Below are 8,898 nucleotides of genomic sequence, written 5' to 3' on the forward strand. Positions count from 1 at the left end.
GTTCTGTTCAAGAAAGAACACTTTCCCTCACTGAAGTCACAGTTGATCATTTATGCAGCAACATTTATAATTTATTGTTTCATTTTCCATGCGAGCAAATGTGTAGTTCAACCTTCATATTTTCACCAAAAGTAAACACGAGACGGATACAACGGGAAATAGCGTTTATTTAAAAACAAACAAACAGAAAAACAGACAGTAAACACGCCTCCTTATTTGAAATAGCTGCCCTCGCGAGCCAAGGACGACTTTGTTATATACCGCGGTGTTTGAGGCTTCCTCGCAGCCAAGAGCCACGTCCTCTCGACGAATCAGTATTTCTTCTCTCCTCAAGACTCCTGGGGTTCCCTAGCTTACCGCGCCTCACGCAGGAGCAACTCGATTTATTTTCTTTACCGAGCGCTTCGCCATTTGCCGTTTGTCGTTTTCGCGAATATGGTTGAACACACTCGCGACGTCGAGGGCATTCCCGGTTCGCCTGCCTCTCCCCAAAAGACGAAAGTAAACATGTATTGAAAAAGCTGTTTTCAAAAACTGTATACACATAAATGTATTTGTACAACACCAATAGTAGCTACTTGTATTCACGGTAAAATGTACCTGACACGGAAGTTCTGTGTCAAAGGAGTTGGCGTGGATGTCCGCTCTGACAGGGAACATCGACGCGGACACGGAGCCAATCCAGTGCCCTGCTCGTCGCTACGTCACCACTAAACTCGCTTCGTCTCGCTCGGACCCTGGGGGATTGAGGTACCAAAACAGCGCCCCCTACAACTGTGTAGCAGCCAGTGCAAACACCCTAACACCATACCATAGCGAGGCGAGGTGAGGCAATGAAAACACGCCCTTTCATTCATTATCAAAAAAAAAGTGTCTGCAAATTGAATTTCCAACAGCAGTGAAGTGAAAATCATGACAACAACAACAAGAGTGATAGAAGTTGTAGAGTGAAGAGGGTGAACTGACCTCAGAGTCTCCAGTTTACAGTCTGGACTCTGCAGAAAACCCCACTCAGCTCCTTCACTGATGAATCCTTAAGGTCGTTCCAACTCAGGTTCAGCTCTCTGAGGTGGGAGGGGTTGGACTTCAGAGCTGAGAGCAGCCAATCACAGCTGAGCTTTGTCAACCAGCAGTTCTCCAGCCTGAATAAAGAATCAATATTTGATTTCTTCCATGGTGTAAATGTCATATTCAGAGTCATTTCTCCCTGTTGATGATCCAGATGTGCAGCTGTTGGGATCACTGAGTCATTCCCTCAAAGGAGTCATTGTGCCAGTGGGTTGTCAACACAATAACAACAGCAGTGTGTCAGTCAGTGTGCAGCCAATCAGCAGTGAAGATGGAAAATAATCAGTGAGTCCTTTGTGTGCTTGTGGCTGTTTTCAGTCATCAGAGACTCGTTACAAGTCAAACACATTCAAAGGACAAGATGAAGAAATACTGCTGCACTATTAATCTGCCTCTAATATTTCTTCACACAATCTTCTGCTCAGTCATGTGACCTTCATCACCAATCAACAACTTCCATTGAGCTCCAAAGTGACTGGAGACATTTTCCACACTTTCCTCAACCATCCAAAGTCTTTTCTGGCTGCAGATTGTTGACATGAAAATATCAACATCCACTTTGTCTAGATGAGTCTTTAATATCTGCTTCAAAGTCTTCACACTGAGCAGCGTTACACACCAGTTGTCATCTGCTGACACACACTGTCCACCAGTAGAAAGCAGGAACTGACCTGAGAACTTCCAGTCTGCAGTTTGGACTCTGCAGTCCAGCTCAGAGCAGCTTCACTCCAGGATCCCTCAGGAAGTTCTCACTCAGGTCCAGCAGTGTGAGGTGGGAGGGGCTGGACTGCAGAGCTGAAGACACCACTGCACACTGAAGCTCTGAGAGTTCACTGGATGAAGGAGAGCAGAGAGAGAAGTTGTGGTAGACATGTGAGATTCTAAAGACAGTGAAAGTGAATCAAGACTCATTAATGTCTCATCATCATCATCATCATCATCATCATCATCATCATCATCATCACCATCACCATCATCATGTAAATGGAGGGAAGTCCCGCGGTGGTGCAGCATGTGTTTACATCTGTGGTGCGTGGTGCCGGGACACTGCAGTGGTATGCAAACACTGTTCACCACTGGCACAGTTGATGATCATAGATTGCCGTCCATTCTATCTGCCCTGGCAGTTTACTGCCATTTTGCTAGTTGCAGTTTACATCCCTCCCACCAACAACAGCAGTGAGAGGAACGCTGCACTCAATGAACTGTACCAGGCCATCAGTGATCAACAGACAGCAAACCCAAAAGCTTTACCATCCTCACTGGAGATTTTAGTCATGCTGACCTCAAGACTGTCCTTACAAAAGTCCAACGCTTTGTATGTGGAGGTGTTCCGAGGGAGGAGCAGGGCTAGTGCTCATGTGCGATCAATTCCACAAGGATTGGGACGCTCAAAGGAAATGGGTGTGCGTTTGTGCGTTCGCAACATTTTGAACATCCAGATTTTTTTGTTTCAGGATGAAATCCATGTACGTTTTTGTAAATGAAGCCCCAGGTCCTCAGTGTCTCCACTACAGTGTCCTCAGTGCAGCTTCACACTCCAGTGTGTTCCAGCCACTGAGTGTCAACACGTCCTGTTGTGACTGACAGTGTTGCTCTGATCTGCTGCTTCAACTCAACATGATGCTCAGTTGTGTGTAAAGTCACTGCAGCTTGGAGCTCCACTGGATCAGAGATCCTTCACTGGCGTCTCTTCGGACTCCACTGCATCTTTGATGCAACTGCTGTTTTATTGTCTGCTGCCAAATGAAGGAAGGATGTGATGTGTTTGTGTGTTCAATGTGTTGATTGTGTTGATTTACTGTGTAGTTCCACAGTTTTCATTCATGTAGCCGCTCTTTACCTTTGACGCTCAGGTGTCTTCAATGTCCGTCCGTGTAGGGGAGGAAATATCTAGACACAAATAGTAATATCTCCCCAATACGTATTCCGTCGTTCCGGTGTCAAGGTGAGGATTTCAAAGTAAAATACATAATAATTAATTTAATCTGACTCCATTTGATAATAATAACTTTACTTTTATACATTGATTGAGAGAAAGACTTGATTAACAATTAAGAATATAGACTCAATAATAATAAACTTCTCGTGATCTGACATTCGTCTTCAGTTCAGGGATGGCTTCTATAAATTAACAAAACTATTCAGTTTGATCATTAAACATGGAAGAATAGCCTGATGTCTGGGTTGGAGTATTCAGAGGTTATTGAACATGATACCCAATCTTATCTGACCAACTCAGAGGTTAAGGGTTTGAATAATGTCCAATGAAACTTACCATATAACTAAGGTCTTTGGGATTCTGATTAATCCCTATCTTAGTTCAGTGATGGCAGATATAGACAAAGCATTCAGTGACCTTCTTAACATAGAAGAACAGCCCAGACATCTAGGTTGAGATGTTCAGAGGTTTATATCTTCCAACTCAATAGTTAGAAAAACATGACACTCAATCTTTTCTATTCAACTCAGAGGTAAAGAGTACAAGCATTACTCAAATTAATTTACCATATAACTGAAGACTAAATCAATATCTGATGTCAGATTGCTCTCCACATAGAAACAAAAGTCTCAACAAGTTAATATTGAAGGGGAATGGATAACATACCAGTTTATTGCGATGTCCAGAGTAAAAATACAGCAAAAATGTAACAGACCGGTTGTGTAAAAATGATGGTAGAAAAAATCAAGAAGTCAAAGAAAAAGAAGAAGAAGAGAGAGAGAGAGAGAGAGAGAGAGAGAGAGAGAGAGTGAAAAAGAGAGAGAGAGAGAGAGTGGGTCCCAGAAAAGGAGAGAGAAGAAAGAAGCCCTTCAGATTCTTGTTCCTTCCCTTAAATATCCTCCCAGAACAGAGACGCTGCTAAAATGCATATTTAAAAGATTCAAATCAGATCAACTCTTCCTACTCGGGAACCTTTTGGTCATCAGGGGTAATTTTCCACAGCAACAATAGATCACCAAGACCTTCATACCTCTCGCACTGACACTCACAACATTTCAAAGGAAAGTTCTAAACAAAAGGCAGAGACAGTCCCTGAATGCAAATCCAACAAACACAAGGAGATACCTTTTGGCCCTCGGGGGTTCCTTTCCCGCGACATGTAAATCATGTAAGTTAATTACAATAGGTGAGATTGATACAGTTGTAACCCCCGTCTTTGAAGAACTTCCATTGTTAGAGAAAACACTTCAGGATGTGGATTTGACTGTCTTACAGTTTCCCCCTTTTGGCCCCTGAGAGCCATCTGGAAAAAACAAACATCAAAAGTAAAAATGAACACAGAATGAAACGATAGGGGTCAAGTTGAGAATTGACAGTCCTTCCCCACATCCATAGTAGTATCATCTCAGTCTTTGTAAATCTGGTAGTTGCAGGGGGCTGAGTACCAGGGCAAAGTGTGTGACTCAAGTGTTTGCATATTGAGCCAAGCGTGGATGGACTGGACAAGGTTTTCACTGTCCTCTTAGCTAACTGGCCTGCACCTGGGCTTCAGTGAGATGATAACCTGTGTTAAGAATCATCTCTTTAGCACAGTCCATGGTGTCTGTTGGAGCTTGGGTGCTTTCCACGTAGAAGATGTCCTCCCACCAGGGAGAGATGTCCAGGTTCAATGGTATTCTGCCCAAGATGTAGATTTGACCCATAGAAAAGTTTTCAGTGACCTCCGGGCAAAAACAGGTCAATCGCTCAAAAGAAAAAGAGTTCATTTCACGGGCGACGCACCACTGTGTGTGTGACACCTGGATGGTGTCTGCGTATCCACGTGAAAGGCTTTAAAGTGTTACAAGTACAGATGATACAACTGGGAATTTCATGACAACATGTGCGAGAAGTGAACCAGGTCTCAGTGTCTCTTACTGTCATATACCCCATGATGTGGTCCCATTTTATTACCTGATTTATATGGTGATGGAATTTGGAAAAACCTGTTCTGGGTGAATAAGTGGGAAAGTGACAAAGAACCCAATACAACCAATACATTAATTATTGGTAGACATTAATAAAGTACAATAAAAGTACAATGAAAATAAAAAGTAATTCTGAATAATTAACATCTTTCATTCTTTTTGGACGTGAACCATCAATGTAAATTCAGAGCATTAATCAAATCATTTAAGGCATGTGTGAGAGTCTTATGTAAACAGAATCTTTTGTCTAGTAGTTGTGAGTAAATCTTTTGCGAATGTTCTGCAAGCTATGTCACGTTCAATAAATCCGGTCGAATTGAAAAGGAAAAGGCTAACAGTTAAATGAACATGTCCCAGATTTAATTCAAGTTTTGTGCTGGTCTTCTGCGGAGCAAGTTTGGTTAAATAGTAAATCTGTATGAACTATGTGTCTAAAAATGATGTGGAGCTGTATGCATGCAGCTAAATGTAATTTTTGCTCTAGATCCTTCATGTTATAACACTTTTTAGGATCTAGTCCATGGTTCGGCTTTTAAAACATTAATTAAATAGAGCCAAATTTTGGAGTGAGGTGTGTCTTGGTGTTGACACTAAGTTGTAAGGTCGTGGAAATTTGTATATTATCTGTTATATTGAGAGTGGGGAGATGGGTGGTTCCCTCACTACAGCAAATTTTGTTGTTACAAAATTTTGTTCCGGTTCTAATCCGGGGGACCATTTGACTGACTGTTTTGAAAGAAGTGTAATGTGAGGTGTGTATGGCCCCATAGAATATTTCCATACCCATCTCCCACAGTTAAAACTATGGGTAAGTAGGTCTCGTTGACCCAGCTGGATACAGGTTGTTCTGGATGCTTTCTTGGCATCTGGAGTTCCTGGAATGGAAAAAGAAAACCTGCGAAATGGCTGCTCTTGACTGATTCGATTTGAAGCTGTGCTCCAAACAGAGAGATGATTTGGTTCGCTAAAGCCTGTGCCAATGTTCTTGCAGTGTTGTTGCAAGTGAATTTGTCAATTATGACGTGGCAAGAGCGGTACCCCCCTTTGGCACTGGGAAGTGGACCAACGAAATCTATCTGCAGTGCTCCCCACGGGTCTTTGGGTGGATTAGGCCTGCACAGTCTAGTGCAGCCAGGTTTTCCTGGGTTAAAGGTAGCACACACAAGGCAAGAAACACACCAACCGTCAACATCTCCAGCCATTGCTGGCCACCAGAATTGTTGTTTTAAGTCAATAGGTGTAGTCTGGATGGCTCTTGTAGCTGATGTATCAGACATTTCCAATGTCAAATCTGTGCGACGTATTGCTGCCTGCTTGGCTGACTGGTCAACAATGTTGTTTGGTTCATGTACATCTAGGTTTTTCTGCACATTTGCTCGGGTTTTGATCACAGACATGGAGTTTTGACACGCTTGGAATTCTTGATCAGAGGTGGTGATGGACATAATGCTTGCATGGTTTCTGAGCGATTGTTTCTTGTTCGTTTTCTCTGGAGCAATCTCAATTTGTTTTTCCAAACAGTGAATAATAAAGCCATGCTTTTCCATTATGTCCATGCCCAAAACAGTACCCTCGCTGTTTCCTGGTAAATACCAGAACGGCTCAGTTAGCACTATTGCACCCAAATCAAGTCGGACTGGTTTAGTAAGGGTCGCTGTCATTAGTGTGTCATCTATCCCTTTGATTTGAATGGTCTCGTCTGTCAGAGGTAACGGGATATTCGTGCAGGAGCAAGCAGCACCGGTGTCAATTAATATGTCGACTAATCGGCCTCCAAGATTAGATTTTACTATTATACGGTTGCTGCTGGAAACAATGCTCCCAATGGAGGCCACGCATCCCTATTTTTGGTCATTCATTCGTTCTAGATCATCGAGGATGTCTGTTTGAGAACTAATCGCCGTTGTCTGTCTGGTTTGAGAAGTTCTTGAATGGTTTCGCATAGATTTATGAGTTGTTTTCCTGAATTCACAATTCAGTTTGAAACAACGTTCAAGTTTATGGCCAGATCGATGACAATAGTCACAGATAATGACATTATTGTCTCTCTCGGCTACCCATTGAGTTGCCGCTACAGGGCATGGCTTTAGAAATTTTGATCGCTGCTCTATTTTTGTGGCCCATTCAACGAGTGCGTTGAATGTATTCTGAGGTGGGTCTCCACCCAGAGCCAACGCATTCTGAACAAGTGGTCCAGCATTATTGCGTAGCATCTGTAAGAGAATTTCGTGGTTACGATCGCATTCTTCTATCCCACTGTATTCTCTAAAAATCACCCACATACGCTCTGCAAAAGTCTCAAATGTTTCTCTACTTGATTGTTTAAGATCAAGGATTCTATGCCACTCGGCCTTTGGTGGTCCTCTCATCTGAAGCAAAACTTCTTTTATTCTATTATAAATGTCGTCGTTAGTTTCACCGGGCTGTCTTTCAAGGATTGTTCCAGTTCTCAATTCTTGAGGAATTTTAGAGTGTAACTCTTCTGGAACTGTAAGCAAAACTATCTGCCACACATGGCGGGGCTCTAGATTGTAAACTAATGCTTGGAGCATTAGTTTGTCCCAGTAACTCTGGAACGGGCCGCGGCGGGGCATGATGCCGATAACCTCACGATGTTTTGAAGTTTCTTCACAAGACAATGCTCTGGTAATGGTGGTTACACCATTGTTCGCATCTGTAACTGTTTTGACGACTGAAACATTGACGGATTTTCTTGGAATTGTGTCTGTTTTGAGACGAGTTTTCATTCGGTTTCGATTGTTTTGCTTCGAGTGAGAGGTGCGCCGGCTGAGGGACGGATAGAGCGGGCTTTCTGCTGTTGCGAAAACTGCGGAGGTTGTCAGAATTTCATTGTCGGTGTCGACCTGAGTTACAGGGCACCCGGTGATGAGGGTAATATCCTCATCTTCACTGTCGTCTTGATCATAATTCTCAACACATTTGGAACTAATAACAGCCTGTTTTATAGCTGCAACTGGAAAGCCAGCATCGCCACAGTAGTCTTCCAGTTGGGAAGTGTAGCGTTTGTCTAAGTTCAGCTTTTGTTTAAGCTGTTTAGTTTCAGTCTCCATTGTTTCGATTTGTCTCGCCAAATTTATTTTTTCATAATCAAATGCATCAATTTGTGCGCGTAATTTTTTCGTTTCTTCGGAGCGTAATGTTTCAAAATCTCGGATGTTCTCTAAAGTGCGGCGACCTTCTGTTATGGTTTTTGAGTCGTTGCGCCGGAGTAAATAAACAATTGCGATAGGGAGATCGTGAAATTTGCCTTTAGATTTTAGTGCAACTCCCTTTGTGGAATACCAGTGAAGAATTTCACTGTTATCCCATTCTAAATCAACGCCGAGATCGCGCAGACGAATTAACGTTTTGTATAAACGTAAACCAGCCATGTCCATGATCTGCTCATCTATGCCTACACACTCCTGTCCTAGTGAGTTGCGAAATGAAACTTTTGCCCCCATCGGATTTCTACGATCTCCGATCTCACAATGGATATGTCGATCCGTTCTATATTATGTGTCTATATATGATGTGTGTTCAAACTTTCCCTCAGTCTTTATAACTGCCGTAAATTTGTACTTACCACAGAAACTGTAGGTATACACACAGGAATTCAAACCTCATTACTTAAACGTACCGGAATTGACTTCTCTCGCCTTCCTGCTTAATGCGATCGCGAGATCACGTCGGGGTCACCAAACTGTAGGGGAGGAAATATCTAGACACAAATAGTAATATCTCCCCAATACGTATTCCGTCGTTCCGGTGTCAAGGTGAGGATTTCAAAGTAAAATACATAATAATTAATTTAATCTGACTCCATTTGATAATAATAACTTTACTTTTATACATTGATTGAGAGAAAGACTTGATTAACAATTAAGAATATAGACTCAATAATAATAAACTTCTCGTGAT

The 8,898-nt window shown here is 42.4% G+C and overlaps 1 pseudogene; it reads right to left on the bottom strand.

Annotated features, from left to right (window-relative positions):
- Window positions 1-3,902: 3,902 nt before the first annotated feature.
- On the bottom strand, window positions 3,903-8,048 carry LOC142891219 (uncharacterized; annotated as a pseudogene).
- Between the last annotated feature and the right edge of the window lie 850 nt (window positions 8,049-8,898).

Source organism: Nelusetta ayraudi, unplaced genomic scaffold (assembly GCF_046127955.1).
Source record: "Nelusetta ayraudi isolate G7.1 ecotype Tasmania unplaced genomic scaffold, CSIRO-AGI_Nayr_v1 ptg000029l, whole genome shotgun sequence".
NCBI classification, from domain to species: domain Eukaryota; kingdom Metazoa; phylum Chordata; class Actinopteri; order Tetraodontiformes; family Monacanthidae; genus Nelusetta; species Nelusetta ayraudi.